This window comes from Theropithecus gelada, chromosome 7a (genome assembly GCF_003255815.1).
Source record: "Theropithecus gelada isolate Dixy chromosome 7a, Tgel_1.0, whole genome shotgun sequence".
NCBI lineage: Eukaryota > Metazoa > Chordata > Mammalia > Primates > Cercopithecidae > Theropithecus > Theropithecus gelada.
This window is the reverse complement of record NC_037674.1, coordinates 41,728,266-41,744,355: the sequence shown is the minus strand read 5'-3', so window position 1 is coordinate 41,744,355 and position 16,090 is coordinate 41,728,266. Positions and strand designations below refer to the sequence as shown.

The following is a 16,090-nucleotide window of genomic DNA, read 5'->3' as shown; positions in this document are numbered from 1 at the left end:
TTTTTTTTTTTTTTTTTGAGACGGAGTCTCGCTCTGTAGCCCAGGCTGGAGTGCAGTGGCCGGATCTCAGCTCACTGCAAGCTCCGCCTCCCGGGTTCAAGCCATTCTCCGGCCTCAGCCTCCCGAGTAGCTGGGACTACAGGCGCCCGCCACCTCGCCCGGCTAGTTTTTTGTATTTCTTAGTAGAGACGGGGTTTCACCGTGTTAGCCAGGATGGTCTCGATCTCCTGACTTTGTGATCCGCCCGTCTCGGCCTCCCAAAGTGCTGGGATTACAGGCTTGAGCCACCGCGCCCGGCCCAGAAGGATCTTTCTAAAGTGCAAACTGGACCATGTCCCTGCCTGTCGGAAACCCTTTAACGGTTTCCCATTGCCCTCGGGATAAAGTCAAAACTCATTAGCACAGAGTCAAGGCCCAGCAGCCTCACCCCATCCTCTATAATACACCTTGCACTTGATGTTTGGGTAGCACCAAGCCGCTGCTGGTCCTCCCTCCTGCAGAACACACGTGCTGTGTCACACCTCTGTGTCTTTGCATATGTTGTTTTCCGACTGCAACACCCTTCTACCTTCCTTGTGTGGCTGACTGTTACTCATCCTCCACAATTCAACCCAGACACCATCTCCTCCAGGAAGCCTTCCCTGAACTCCCCTCCCTCTGGTGGGCTGAATGACTTGCCTTTCTGTTCTCCTGACTCTCTGTACTTATTACAGCCTCACAACCTCAAAACTGTAGTGAGAGCTTCAGGAGGAAGGACTTGGTGAAACAGGGAGCCAGTACCCAGTGCTGTCCTTGGCATGTAGTAGGGTTAAAGATTTGTTGTCACACTGAACCAGGATAGTCCTTGTCCTTGATATGGAGACTTGATGCCTGCCTGTGGCTCTCCTTGACCTGTGGGGAAGAGGTGGGATTTGCCAGGCAATTTTGGGGTGGACTGTGAGATGTGGGAGCCGGGGCAATCTTGAGACGCTTCCAGGATCCTGTAGGAGGACCCAGGCTCTTCTGGAGTTTAGAGAACATCACTGCTCTGAGTGCCTGGAGGGTTTTGGCAGGCATTGGGGTGTAGTGGTGTTGCTCAGAGGCTTGAGAAATGAGGATGATCCTGGGCAGTTGAGACCCCTGGGTAGGTAGTCAATTTCCAGTCGCCCTCTTGGCCATGTCTCTGGATTTGTTATAGATTTTGACTTTTTTTTTTTTTTTTTTTTGAGACAGAGTCTTACTTTGTTGCCCAGGCTGGAGTGCAGTGGTGCCATCATGGCTCACTTCAGCCTTGACCTCCTAGGCTCAAACAGTCCGCTCACCTCAGCCTCCCAAGCAGCTGGGAATAAAGGTGCATGCCACCACACCCAGCTAATTTTAAAATTTTTTAGAGATGAGGTCTCCCTACATTGCCCAGCCTGGTCTCAAACTTCTGGACTCAAGCAATCCTCCTCCCTCAGCCTCCCAAATTGCTGAGATTACGGGCATAAGCCACCTTGCCCTGCTATATGTTGACCTTTTAATTGCTTTAATCAGCTCCCTAATTTTTGTTCGCAACTTGATTCTCTGCACCTTCCCCACCCCTCTCCATGTGTGGCACAAGGGATTTAAGAAGATGAAAATCTTCAAAAAATAGGAGACTCTGAAATGGGTTTCAGGGAAAGCATGGTGCCCCCCTCCTGCTTTGTGCAGAGTAGGGGTGGAGGGTGTGGAAGCATAGGAAAGAGCCCCTTGCTTCCTGTGGGATAAGGACAATGAAATGACATCACCAGATCCTGAGTTCTGAAGGTGGGAAGGGCAGAGAGGACCTGGTTCAGGGCCAGGGATTGCTCTGGGACTCCCCACTGGAGGCTCGGTGTCCTTCTGGGTAATTTTCATCTTTAATTTCTCAGCGTTTTATGAACAGGGAGTAAATCAGGATCCTGCACTGACTGCTTCGTGTAAAGGATTAATAAACTGGAGATTTATGGGGCAGCAGCAGAGGAAGGCAGTGGAAATGGAGAATGAAATGAGACTTGGTTCCCAAGGGGCAGAGCCTGGCTCCAGGATCTTCCCTCTATTGTAGGACATCTGCATTCCATTGTAGGGACCCGGCTGGGATCCTTGTCCTTCAGGGATCATATTCAGGGTTGGGTGGTGGGGTTGGGCCTGGGCCCTGGCCTGTGTCTTCTGTGTAGGGGTAAACCAGGTGGGCCCAAGGTCGAGGAGGTGGAACCATGCCTGGATCCGTCTAGTCTGACAGCCTGATACCCAGTCTTCAGCGTAACCTATGGATACCTGCTCTGGGCTTGGATGGTCTAGCTTTGAGTCTATAGCCAGAGGACTGAAGTTGACATTCTCTTTGGCTGTATCAGTTAAGCGGCAAGTAACAGAAAAGCATGACATCAGAGGCTTAAATAATAAGCATCTAGGTCCTTTCCACCTCTCTGGTTGTTCCTCTCAGTGTGTTAGCACATCCTCACAATAGCGCCTCATGGTGGTGACATGGCTGCTGTAGTTCCAGTCGTTACATTCAGAAATAACAATGTCTGGCTGGGTGTGGTGGCTCATGCCTGTAATCCCAGCACTTTGGGAGTCCAAGGCAGATGGATCACTTGAGGTCAGGAGTTCGAGACCAGCCTGGCCAACATGGCGAAACCCCGTCTCTACTAAAAATACAAAAATTAGCCAGAGGCTGAGGCAGGAGAATCGCTTGAACCTGGGAGGTGGAGGTTGCAGTGAGCTGAGATCCAGCCTGGGTGACAGAGCAAAACTCCATCAGAAAGAAAGAAGAAAGAAATAAAGAAAGGGAAGGGAAGGGAAGGGAAAGAATGGGAAGGGAAAGGAAGGAAGGGAAAGAAGGGAAGGAAGGGAAGGAAAGAAGAAAGAAATGACAATGTCAGGTGGAACAAAGCACTGCCTGTCTCTCTTAATGGACATCTCTTCCTAAGAGCAAGGAAACTCTCCCCAGAAGACCTTTGGCAGGCATTCCTCATATCTTATTGGCCAGAACTGGGTCACATGCTCCTTCCTAAGCCAATCACTAGCATGATGAAAGGGGCTGCCATGATTGGGTCAGAGTAAGGAAGATTCTCTGGGTCATGCTTCCCTGAGTCATGTTGGAGAGAAGTGAGCACCTAGACAGAAGTGGGGCACTTGGGGAATGGGGAAATGGCGTGGCTGCTGGACAGATATTTGCTGTGGTGACTTTGGGTAGTTTGTTTTAGCTTGCTAAGCCTTAGTTTCCCCATTTGTAAAGTGAGAATAATAATAATAATAGTGCTTTCTGGCCAGGTGCAGTGGTTCATGCCTGTAATCCCAGCACTTTGGGATATCAAGGCGGGTGGATCACTTGAGGTCAGAAGTTCGAGACCAGCCTGACCAACATAATGAAATCCTGTTTCTACTAAAAATACAAAAAATAGCCGGGTGTGGTGGTGGGCACTTGTAATCCCAGCTACTTGGGAGGCTAAGGCAGGAGAATCATTTGAACATGGGAGGTGGGGGTTGTAGTGAGCTGAGATCATGCTATTGCACTCCAGCCTGGGTGACAAAGCTAGACTGTCTCAAACAAACAAAATAATAATAATAGTACTTTCTTATAGCATTGTGAGAATGAAATGTGACATGTATGTTAAGTGCTTAGCAGGGTGCCTGGCACATAGTATACGCTATGCTAGGTGCTGGTGTTATGAACAGCCCAGTGATTTGAGCACACTGCTTAACGTGTTTGGGTAACAGTGCTATGGAAAATGGACACGGTATTGTCTCCTCTAGGGTCACACCTGCCTTTTGTTAACACTAGGAAATTGAGGTGGTGTTGTTATTGTCATAGCCCTATGGCATCTTCGTTCGTAACCTGGGCTTTCATATCAGACTAGGGTCCTCCACTCGCCTAGTAGTGTGACATTCGTGAAGATAGTTAACCTCTCTGAGCCTCTGTTTCCTCATCTGTAAGTTGGTGATACTTTTACTCACCTCGTAGTGTTGTTGGGTGAGTTAAGGCAGGTGAGTGTGGCACCTGGCTGGCACAGGGCCTGGCACACGGTAGGCCACGATAAAACTCCTTGCCTTTCCTTTTCCCTTGTAGGCACTCATTTCATTTGGTGCATGACCCTAATCAGAGACTGGAGGCATAAGGAGCGGGGTCTGTTCTCTTGGGGGTGATATGATGAAGCAGAAAATGAAGGCCAGGGTTCAGACCCTAAGGTTCTGGAGTGCCAGCTGGGAAATGAGGCAGGAGCCTAGGATTTTAGAGGAAGCCAACAGGCCAGGAGCAAAGAGAGGGGCAGAGCTCAGGTGGCACAAGGCTGTCTAGAGTTCCCCGGGCACTTGGAATGCTGAATTTCTCACAGCACAGCTGATTCCAGATCCTACTGTCTGCCTTGACTGGGGCCGGTCCAGCTGTAGGTAAAAGTTTCCCAAGGGCTGGTGGCCAGGACTGGGAGTGGGGAGAGGAGATGATGGGAAATGGTGAAGCTATGGGTCTGGGAAGTTGCTAGCGTTGCCAGAGAAGGTCTCTACAGCCTGTAGGTCTTCGTGCATTCAGGCTGGCTGCCTCAGGGCCACCTTTGACTCTTGAGACCTGCCTCTGGGGGATGTTCGGCTCTGCAGGCTCCTGGCCTAGGCTGCCTGCCGAGGGCAGCTTGATGGAGGGGTTCTGAGCAGTGTCTGAGGACTCCTCCCACCTGGGTTCAAAGCTCAGCTCAACCATTCATCATCTCGGTAATATGGGGCAAATCCTTTAGCTTCTGTGTACCTCAGTTTTACCATCTGTAAAATGGGCTTAAAATAGAAGCTAACTTGTAGGGTTGTTGTGGGGATTGAGAGTGGGTGAACACTCAGCACAAGGCCTAGCACACAGTAAGGGCTTGGTGAGGGTTAGTTGTTGTTGTTCGAGGATAATAAACACATGTATTCCCAGTTTCCACAAAGCAAATTGTATTTTTCTCTTACTTGCTCTTCCATGACTCAAGGTCTCACTACTGAGGGGGAGAAGGGTGGAGAGGAAGATGGAAAAACCTGTGCTTCGTTAGTGATTAAGCATCACTATAGCTACCCAAAGGGCCTGTGAAGCTGCCAGAGAAGCTGGTGTGAGCACAAAAGGGTCCAGGGGTGAAGATTAGCAAGGAAAGGAGGGGCGGGAGTTTGAATCAGCAGCTCAATTCATGGCTCAGGAGAGGGTTGGAGCATCTGTTTCTGTAGAGCCCTCAGGGGCAGCCTGTGTAGGAAAAACAGCTCCTCTCCCTTCTCCGGAATGAAACTTTGTGGAGCCCTGATGTAATTTGGGAGCCTGGAGGGCAGGGCCAGGAAGGGCCTCATGTGCCTTCTTGGCATCTTTGACAACTCCTGTTCTGACCCCACCATTATCTAGAGGCCGTATCACACCCTATAACAGTCCCCTCTCCCGGGGCAGATTATGTGTCCTACTTCTGTCCCGCCCCAGCAGGGCTCATCTGCAGCACATCCCTTCATGCAGACTTCACTTGGCCGGGGTTCTGGTCTCTGGAAAGCCCTGCCCTGGGGGGTGGTGGGGGTTGGGGTGTGGAGTAGGGCTCCCCTTTACCTGCAGCAGCCTGCATTTCCCAGCCTGTGTTCTGGGGAACACTGGTTCTGCAGAATGTTCTATAAAGTCTCCAAAAAGTCTGTGGGAAATGGACCTGATTGCTTTCTTTAACCCAGTGTTTCCTAAACTTATTTAACCATGGGATCTTAGTTTCTATAGAACCCCTTTAACATCCTACGGAAGTGGTGTTATGGAACCCACTTTGGACAAGGCTTCTGTAGGAAGGAGACCACTTGGCCAGGAACGGGAATGCTGCCTCTCTGGTTCTGTGGGTCCTCACAAACTGAGTAACTTGGACAAGCCAAGCCCCCTCTCTGGGTTTCCATTTCTTCAGCTTTAGAACATATTGATGAGAATAATGCCTCTTCCATCACTTACATACTAGAGTGGGTTTTTAAAAACTCTTTACAGTGAAGAATTTTGGAGACGCCAGGTAGAGAGAACAGTATAGCGCACTCCCACATCTGCATCACCTGCTTCAGCAATTACTTGCATTTTGCTTATCTTGTTTCATCTCCCCCCCTTTTACAAGAATGGTTTTGAAGATGAGGTGAAATTAAGTCTATGAAAGTGCCTTGAGAACTTCAAAGTGCTGTACAAATGTAAGACATCTATCATCATTATTATTAACTTTATTATTCTTATTCCTAAAGTTCAAAGTGCTGCACAGATGCAAGGCATCTGTCATCATTATTAGTATGCTTATAATTTCTTATTACTGTCTGTAGTCACATCACCAAAAATGCCCAGTAATGTGGATGTTATAGACCTTCATTTGTAAGAAGCTGGGCTGAGCCCTGAGGGGAAATACGTTTTATAACCCAACCCTGCTGCCAGAGGGCTTATAGTCTAGTGGGGGAGGTAAGACAGAAGGTTTGAAAAACAGTCTCACAGTTCCTGGTGGAGCGTGGGCAGCTGCCAGACAAGGGAGCAGGCAATTCTGGAGTAATTCAGGGAAGGGGAGAAGCAGGAGGCAGGGAGTATGTAGCCGGAGGCTTTCCTTCATTGGAGAGATTCCCCTGTACCTGGCTAGTTTGCGAGCTTGCCTGGGCTCAGGGGCAGCCGGAGGGATGAGATGCCCTTTCCGGGCCTGAGCTTGGAGGCAGCTGGAGGGATGAGATGCTGTTTCCGGGATACAGCCGCCTAAACCCTAGTGATGCGGTGGTCCTAAGGAGGACAGATTCTGGGCCTTGGTGAATGACATGAATCTCCCTCTCTTATAGGAGGTAAAGTTGCTGCCAGCACTTCCCAACAGGACAGGAAGTTCGCACCACTGCCACTTTCAGACAGAATCTGGTGCAGCCTCAAAACAAACAGAGCTTGGGACCAAACAGATCCAGAATAACCCCAGCCTTGCTGAGGCCAACCCCATTGTCCAATGGGGCCCCCTGGTTTTAATCACCTAAATTCCAGTTTCCCATCTTGGCCAGCTCTGTGTCCTTGTCCTGGGGCCCTCCACCTGGCTGCTCCCTGCTACCCAGCTCTCTCTACTGTCTGGGCTTTGCCAAGGGTCCTTCCTCCCTGTGGGAGCCTTGCTATTCCTCTTCCTTCCCCAGAGCAGAGAGAGACTCAGAGATTCAGAGTGTGCAGCCTTGGAAGGGCCACCAAAGCTGTCATCCTACTGAATTGTCTATGTAGGAGATGGAATTTCAGTCCCAGATTGTAACTTGTAGGGGAACAAACAGCTCTCTCTTGGCTACCGATAAGTTTGGCTGGAATTTTGCTTTGAAAACATGTGAGCCAAGAGAAGATTTTACATTAGAAAATGTATTTCCAGTTTCCTGGAGAAGATCTGCAACTCCAGGCCCACATTTCTGCCTGGCAACAGTCGAGGGAGCTGAGTGGTGGCCTCCCCATTCAGCTGGGACATGTGCATATCCAGGTCGCCGTGGCCCACGGGGAGCCTGGGGCTTGTGGACAGTCCTGCTCTGGCCCTGGTGGGCTTTGGGGCTGGGGAACCATACCACAGAGAGCTTGGTTGTGCTCAGAGGCTGCAAGGCCAGTTAGCCCAAAATTTGTTTCTGCTTGACTTCGTTGTTTCTGCTTGACTTTGTTGTTTCTGGTCATGATGGGTTTGTCATCAGTATTTGACTAAGAACATTTTTCTGGAGTGATATATCAGGATCCTGGCAGGTGACAAGTGGTGAACACAAGCCGGGCAATTTGATGAGTGCTTAATAAAGGGACCATTTACAAAGGGGAGGCCAGAGTGCAGGAAAATCAGCAAAGGGTAGTGCAGCACCCTGATGCTAGCACCAGTGGGGAGCAGTTACTACCCCCAGGTCTGCAGGGACTTGGAGAGGGTGCTGTGTAAAGAGGCTGCCTGTGACAGGAGCAAGACCTCCTGGGATGGAGGCAGCCAAATCATAGTGACCCAGCCCAGCCTTCTCCAGCTCTGGGACATCCTGTGGGGTGCCCCACTGCCCAACCCAACTGGAAGCCAGAGATCAAGGGGGCCTCCTCACATGAAGCCCATGCTTGTCAGCCTCCTGGGCCTGGAGCAGAGGGAAGCGTGGAGAGAAGCTCTGGAGAAACACGTGGAAACCATCCAGCACTGGCAACAGTGTGTTAAGGTGATAAGTCCTGACCCCTCTGCTGGCTTGTGGTAGGAGATGGTTCTGTCTGTGTGGGGACGCTGGTCTGGGGCCTATAGAGCTCGTCCCCTGCAGGCCTCTTGGCCTGGTTTTCTGTCCTGCTGGGTGTGGCTCCTCTGTGTCTGTGTGCATGCGTGAGTGCATGGGCACCCCCTCTCCCCGGCTGCCTCTTTCTCTGGGTCTCCATAGCCTTTTACAAGTAGAAGTCTTCCTTCTAAAAGGAAACCTAGTGGAGGAGGAAGAGCGGGTCTGGCTGGCTGTGGAGGGCTGGCTCGTAGTTCTGATGGTGGCGACAAGGCTTCACAAGCCCTCGGGCAGGGCTCCGTCTCTTTATTGACTCTCCTACTTGAACGCCCGCTGTGTGTGGTGTTTTCTGAAGAGCCTTCCTGCTGTGATATGATTTACTAAGCTCCCCTGTTCTTGAAGGATCTTCCCCACTAGCCTGCCTTGGATTTTGAGATTCTCTGCAGCTTCCCAGCCCTGGAGAAGGTTAAAACTTAAAGGACCTTTCCACCCCCTCGTTTGGCAGAGGGCACACCGAGGCCCAGGGAGAGGAAGTGACCTGCTCACAGTCACAAGGTGACTTCGGGCCCAGGGCGGGAATAGGAACCTGGACTAGCTCTTGGGCTTGGGTGGTCTGTGGCCTCACCCCAGACGCTCTGGCAGGTGTCATTGGAGTAGGGAGGTAGTAGAGTCTGATGGGAAAGCTGGAGCACCCAGAGGCTGGGTGGCTGGGCCCAGCTAGTCTCAGAAGATGATGTCTGAAGCATGAAAGGATCTACTGTCTAAGTGGACTGGGATGGCGCTTCCCTGGGGACCACTGGCAGAATGGGGACAAAGAAATATAAGATAACATCCATTTCAGGGCACGTCCCAAACAGCAGAAGCCCAGCGCTTCCACGGCTTGAACTGGGGAAGAAAGGTGCTGTCTTCTCCTTCTCCTCTCCTCGCCCTTCCTGCCCTCTCTGCAGGAGATGCTGAGAAGCTGAGAGAAGCTCAGTGGGGGTCCTGCCCCAGGAGAAGCAGGTATGTGGGTGGGTGGTGGGCATAGAGAAGTGGAAGGAATTCCTAGCGTTAGAAAGAAGGCCCAAGTTCAGTTCTCCCACTTGGCTGTGTGATCTTGGCTACAAATCATTTAAAGTGCTGGACTTCTGTTTTCATTTGTATGAAGTGGGGAAAATAATACCTCAGAGGATTGCTATGAGATTCATTACTATTAATATCCAATATTAATAATAATGCTGAAGATAAAAGGTCTAATTTACTGGGGCTTACTATGTGGCAGGCACTGGGCTCAGCAATTCCCATGCGTTATCCTGTTTAATCCTCACAGCAGCTCCAGGAGGAAATTGAGACTCAGGATGATCCCGCCAGTAAGCAGCACAGCAGGGACTCAGTGAGGTAATGGAGGAAGGAGTTCTGCATGAACTCAGCGTATTTTCTATTGACCTAATCAAAGATATTCCCATGCTGTCAACATTACTACCTAGTCCTTCCCATGAGCTATGGTAATCCTTAGAGATGTCTTCCAGAACGAGGCTTTTCAGAGGCCTCTGCGGACCTGTGTTTCCATGCCTCACACCACCTCTCTGGGAATCCGCCTGGGTTGTGATTTTCTGAAGGAGGAAAAGAGCCTGGCAAATGGGAGGACCATCTTGTGACTTGACTGCTGGCCTCCTGCAACCTGTCCTCCCAGCAGAGCCTGGAGCCCCGGCGGGCTGGAGGGCTGCCTCTGGGTATGTGTGTGAGTGTGCATGTGTGGGAGGATGTGTGTGAACACGTGTGTGTTTGTGTGTCCATGTGAGGGTGTGAATATGCAGTAGTCAACCCCTTATTCTTGGAGGACATGTTCCAAGCCCCCCCAGTGGGTGCTGTGGACAGTACCGACCCCTATATAGAGTATGTATTTTCCTATACATACATACATACCTATGATAAAGTTTAATTTGTAAATTAGGTATAGTAAGAGATTAACAATAACTGATGATAGAATAGACCAATTATAACAATATGGCAGCATCACTACTGTTGTGCTTTGGGGCCATTATTAAGTAAATTAAGGGGCTGGGTGCAGCGACTCATGCCTGTAATCCCAGCACTTTAGGAGGCCGAGGTGGGTGGATCGTTTGAGGTCGGGAGTTTGAGACCAGACTGGCCAACATGGTGAAACCTTGTCTCTACGAAAAATACAAAAATTAGCCAGGCGTGGTGGTACATGCCTGTAATCCCAGCTACTTGGGAGGCTGAAGCAGGAGAATCACTTGAACTGGGGAGGTAGAGGTTGCAGTGAGCTGAGATCATGCCACTGCACTCCAGCCTGGATGACAGAGTGAGACTCTGTCTCAAAAAAAAAAAAAAAAAAAGTAAAATAAGGGTTACTTGAACACAAGCACTGAGATACCACTGACAGTCGATCTGATAGGTAAGATGGCTACTAAGTGACTAATGGGCAGGGGGCGTCTACGGTGTAGATACACTAGACGAAGGTACGATTCACGTCCCGGGCTGGAGGGAGTAAGAGGGCATGACATTTCATCACACTACTCAGAATTGCATGCAAGTTAAAACTCATGAGCTGTGTATTTCTTGAATTTGCCATTTAACATTTTTGGACTGTGGTTGGTAACTGAAACTGCAGAAAGCAAAACCATGGATCGGGGCTGCTGTATGTATGTGTGTTCATGTGAGTGTGAGTGTGGGTGTGGACATGACAGGGGTGGGAGTGAATGTGTGCATATGAACATGTTTGCATGTGCCTGTGTATGTACGTAAGCTGGTGTGTGCTGTGTGCATGCTTCAGTGTGTGATCTTATGTGAGTGTGTGCTTGTAAACATATGCCTTCATGTGAATATATATGTGTTCATGCAAGTGTGCGTATGATAGTGTGCGTGTGTGTGAGTGCATGGGGGTGTGTGCATATGTCTAGGATTGTGTATGCATGTACGCTGTTTGTATGTGCATGTGTGTGCTCAAGTGTGCAGGACCATATGTGAGCGTGTGCTTGTAAACATAATGCCAGTGTGTGAGTGTGTCCACCAGATGAGACCAGATGGGTTAAGCCCACTAGGTTCCTGCCTCCAAAGGGCATCATTAGGAAGCATTCAAATTTTCCAGACCTAATTAAAGAGCCTGGTAAGGTACAGGATGGTACCACCCACTGAGCGCTGGTCTCCCCACTCCTCACTGGGGCTCATGAAAGCCATACTACCTAGGGAGAACAGCATCCTCAGCCATTGCCTTTCTGGGCAGAGAGCTGGTTTTCATTGCCACTCTTAGGCAAAATAGAGTGTGGGCGGTGGGCAAGCATGCTGAAGAGGCCTTTTTATCGGGCAGGGCTGCTGCCTCTTCCCCATGATGGGAAATGGCTCTTGCAGGTTTGAGCCTTGGCTCTGCTCCCTAATGGGCACTTGGTAGAGGTGCTGGGCCGTGACCAAGTGTGAATCCATGCCAGGCCACTCACCTTGGCTGGGAGAGCAGATGGCAGGGCCGGGCCCTTCTGGCTGGTTGCTCTGCCCAGCCTGGGCCTTGCTGCACACTGCCTCCTTGTCTTAGGGTCTCGAGAATGGCCAGACCACACGTGCCACATTCTTTCCTGATTCTTTCCTGTGCCTGTATTCTCCAGTAAGACCCTTCCTCCCAGGAGGAGAGGGGCTGGCGTGCTTGGACTAAGGGGAGAGAAGGTGGGGGAAAGAACAGTGCAACTCAAGGAGAAATGAGGGCTTGGGGGTGCTGATTGAGATGAACAGGCATTTTGTAAGCCTTGCCCATCACTAAACCAATTAATGAGATTCACTCCCCCATATAGGGAAATACTACAGTTAATCTTTGGATAGCACTTATGCTATGACAGGTACTTTATATACATATATATATGAGCTATACATATATAAAATGTATATATAAAAATATATATAATATAAAAATATATATCCTTTATATAATACTTTATATATAAATATCTAATATATAATAAATAATAATATATAATATACATATATTTTTGAGACAGAGTCTCACTCCGTTGCCCAGGCTGGAGTGCAGTGGTGCCATCTTGGCTCACTGCAAACTCCGCCTCCCAGGTTCAAGTGATTCTCTTGCCTCAGCCTCGCAAGTAATTGGGATTACAGGCATGCACCACCGTGCCCAGCTAGTTTTTTGGTTTCTTTGTTTTTTAGTAGAGTTGGGGTTTCGCCATGTTGGCCAGGGTGGTCTCGAACTCCTGGCGTCAAGTGATCCACCTGCCTCGGCCTCCCAAAGTGCTGGGATTACAGGCCTGAGCCACTGTGCTCAGCCAGATACTTTATATGCATTAATTCCTTTTATCCACACACACATCAGCCCTATGAGGTACATAATGTTATTATCCTTTCAGTTTACAGATGAGAAAACCAAGGCTCAGAGAGGTGAAGTAACTTGTCCAAGGTCACAGAGCTAGTAATAGGCAGAGCTGGGATTGATGCTAAGTGGTCTGGTTCTGGAGACTGCAGTTAACCACTACATTATATTATGTCTTGAAGTAGCAAAGTGTCCTGTTGTTGATTAAATTTCCCCCATCATGACTGATCGAAAAAAGAGGCCAGTCACCTGTCCTGTCCTTCCTGGGCCAAGCAGGGGGCTGACATCTTGAGGGAGGCTGTAGCAGTGGAAGAATACCCAACGCTTGGCTACCCCAAGTAGAGGGATATACAGGAGGAGTTCAGGCCACTGGGGCTCAGTCCTTCATGAACCCACACCCTCCACACATAGTGAGTGCCTAAATGACTAAAACGAGAAAAAGATTTGTAGCAGCTTTATTGAAATATAATCCACATACCATAAATTCACCATTTTATTTTTTATTTTATTTCATTTTTATTTTATGTTTTTGAGAGTGAGTCTCGCTTTGTTGCCCAGGCTGGAGTGCAATGGCGCCATCTCAGCTCACTGCAGCTTCTGCCTCCCAGGGTTCAAGTGATTCTCCTGCCTCAGCCTCCCGAGTAGCTGGGATTACAGGCATGTGCCGCCACGCCTGGCTAATTTTTGTATTTTTAGTAAAGGTGGGATTTTACCATGTCGGCCAAGCTGATGTCGAACTCCTGACCTCAAGTGATCCACCCACCTCTCAATTCATCACTTTAAAGTGTACAATTCAGTGGTTTTTGGTATGTGCACAGAGTTATGTAACCATCACCACAGTCAATTTTGTGGTATAATCACCACAATTACCCCAAAAAAGTAAAACGATACCCATTATCAGTCACTCCTCATGTCCCCTCCCCCAACCTCTGGCAAGCACTTATCTACTTTTGTCTCTATGGACTTGCCTGTTTTGGACATTTCATATAAATGGAATCATACAGTATATGGTCTTTTGTGACTGATTTCTTTCACTTAGCATGTTTTCAAGGTTCATCCATGTTGTAGCATGAACTAATTATTAGTACTTCATTCCTTTTTATTGCCAAATAATATTTCACTTTATGGATATAGCACGTTTTATTTATCCATTCATCAGTTGTTAGATATTTGGTTTGCTTCTGTTTCCTGGCTATTATGAATAATGCTGCTATGAAATTCATGTACAAGTTTTTGCATGGACACATATTTTCGTTTATGTTGTACATGCCTAGGAGTGGAATTGCTGGGTTATATGGTAACTCTATGTTTAACATTTGAGAAACTGCACGACTGTTTTTCAAAGTGGCTACACCATTTTACATTCCCACCAGCAGTCTATGAGGGTTTTAAAATCTTCATATCCTCATCAGCATTTGTTATTATCTGAGTTTTTGATTGTAGCTATCCTAGTGGGTTTGAAGAAGTTACCTCAAAGTGGTTTTTATTTGCATTTCCCTGAGGATTAGTGGTGTTGAGCATCTTTTCATGTGCTTATTGGTCACTTATATACCTTCTTTGGAGAAGTGTCTATTCAGATCCTTTGCTCATTTTAAACTTGGGTTCTAAGAAGATGAATGAATGAGCCAGCCTACTACATACCAGGCACTGGGGAAACCAAGATGAATGAGACCTGGTCCTTGCCCTTGGGAAGCTTATAGCTCCTTAATTGTGCAGGAGACGAACACAAGACAAACACAATTGTATAGGAGGCAAACACAAGGAGTCAGAGAGATACAGTAAATGCTTGAACAACAATAGGTGCAAGAGGCTGTGGGTGGCTGCTGGTGAGTGCATCTGACCAGGTGTCAAGGAAGGAAGGCTTCCTGGAGGAGAGGCCATTTGAGCTGAGACTTCAAGGGAGATGGGGGAGAGTAGGTTTGAGGAAAGGCCTTTTGAGTGGAAGAATTTGCTCTGGAGAAGGCCCAAGGCATAGTTGGAGAGCAGCTGGGAAATCAGGAGCAGGATGAATGGCGAGGCAGGGCATCTGGAGGTTGGTACTGGGTCCAAGGAGAAAGAGCCAGGAGATATACCTGTGTGCTGAGGATCACGGAGTTGGAGACGCTCAACTTGGGTTTAAATTTGCCATCAAAACCCTGCTTGTCCTCAAGGCCTCCTAACAGAATTGCTGAAGCTGCTGCTGTGGTACCGGGTGGGTCCTTTTATGTTTTAGTAATTATCCTGTCACCCACCAAAAATAATTTCATCTTGGGAAGAAGGGAGGTTTGGTGGTATTGAAAAACTGCTGCCACGTAAGTGCAAGCGGCCTAATTGGGATTCATAAATCCACTTTTTAACAAGCACAATTAGGAATACTTATTGCCGGCCAGCTTGAGGAAATCAGGAAAGTGCTGTGAGCAGGGGCAGCTTTTATGTGGCTTTATTTAATGGGATTGAAGACTTGGTTTGATCCTGGCATCTCAATTAGTCACAAAGGGAGCACGTCTCAACTTAAAAGGGGAATTTTACCCCAAAGTTTAATTCTCAGGGGGTTGTTAGGCAAAATTATAGTACAAAGAGAGATCTTGTTAGAGTGTTCTTTAGGGGAAAATGTTAAATCCCACAAAGTTTGGAAAAAGATAAGGGAGTCCCCCACAAATCAGATAAAATATGGACAGAATTTGGAGAGACATATGCTCAAATAAAGAGAGGTCTGTCCCCACTCCCTCCCCACTTCTCTCTGCCTTCTAAGTGCTCAGCTGTGCCAGGGCTGTGGGGAGGGTGGTATGGTCTGAGTCCTTAGGAGCTGGTGGTCTGGCTGGAAAGGGTGAATGAGGCCCCCTGACAGTTGTGAAATTATGTGAGGTCTGTAGATACCAAGGGCAACGGAGGGTAGAAGCAGCTGTCCTTGGAAGGAGGGACCCTTGCAGCCTAGAGTAATCTGGAAAGCTTTCAAGGGAGAAGAAGCAGGACTGAGCTGGGGCTGGAAGGATGGACAAGATTCAGGAGTGTGGGAGGGAGGCAGACGTGCTGGAACGGCTGCGAGCCCATGACCCAGGCAGCCCCCTTCTAAGGAGAGTTGCAGAGAGGAAGACAGAAGTACTGAATGCAGTTGGGAGGCCTGGGGGCTGGTCCCTGCAGGCTGTTACCCCACCGTGGGACTCAGGCCAGCATCTTCCCCTCTGTGGATCTCAATGTCCTCTGGAGTGTTTTCTGAGAGCCACTCCAGCCTTGACTCTGTGGGATATGGAACAGAATCTGGCTCTCTAGAGTTGGAGGAGCTGTGGGAGGGACAGAGAGGCTGAGGTTGAGGAGGGATGGTGGTGGTATTGCGTCAGGCAGGCAAAGGAGCTCCAGGGAATTCCATGTTTATGGTGGAAATGTGACACAATATGAACGTGTTGTGTCCTTTGGGGAGGTAGAGTGAGGAACATCTGAAGATCCTCATGTCTTTGGGGCCAGGGCACTCATGGGTGCAGACAATTCAGGAAGACTCCACAGAGAAGGAAGGGTTTCCAGTTGCTCCTTGATAATGGATGAATGAGAGCTTGATGGTCTTTGTGCTTTGTGTGAAGGAAGGAGCCCTGCCTTGGAGTCAGGAGGCTTGGGTCTTGGGATCCCCCTTCTGCCCATGTTGGCTGTGTATCCTTGGATGAG

General features: G+C 48.8%; 1 protein-coding gene across 1 annotated transcript in view; it reads left to right on the top strand.

The window, feature by feature from the left end:
* MEGF11 (multiple EGF like domains 11) overlaps positions 1 to 16,090 on the top strand; it is a 379,169-nt gene that overhangs the window by 17,390 nt on the left and 345,689 nt on the right. The window lies entirely within an intron of this gene.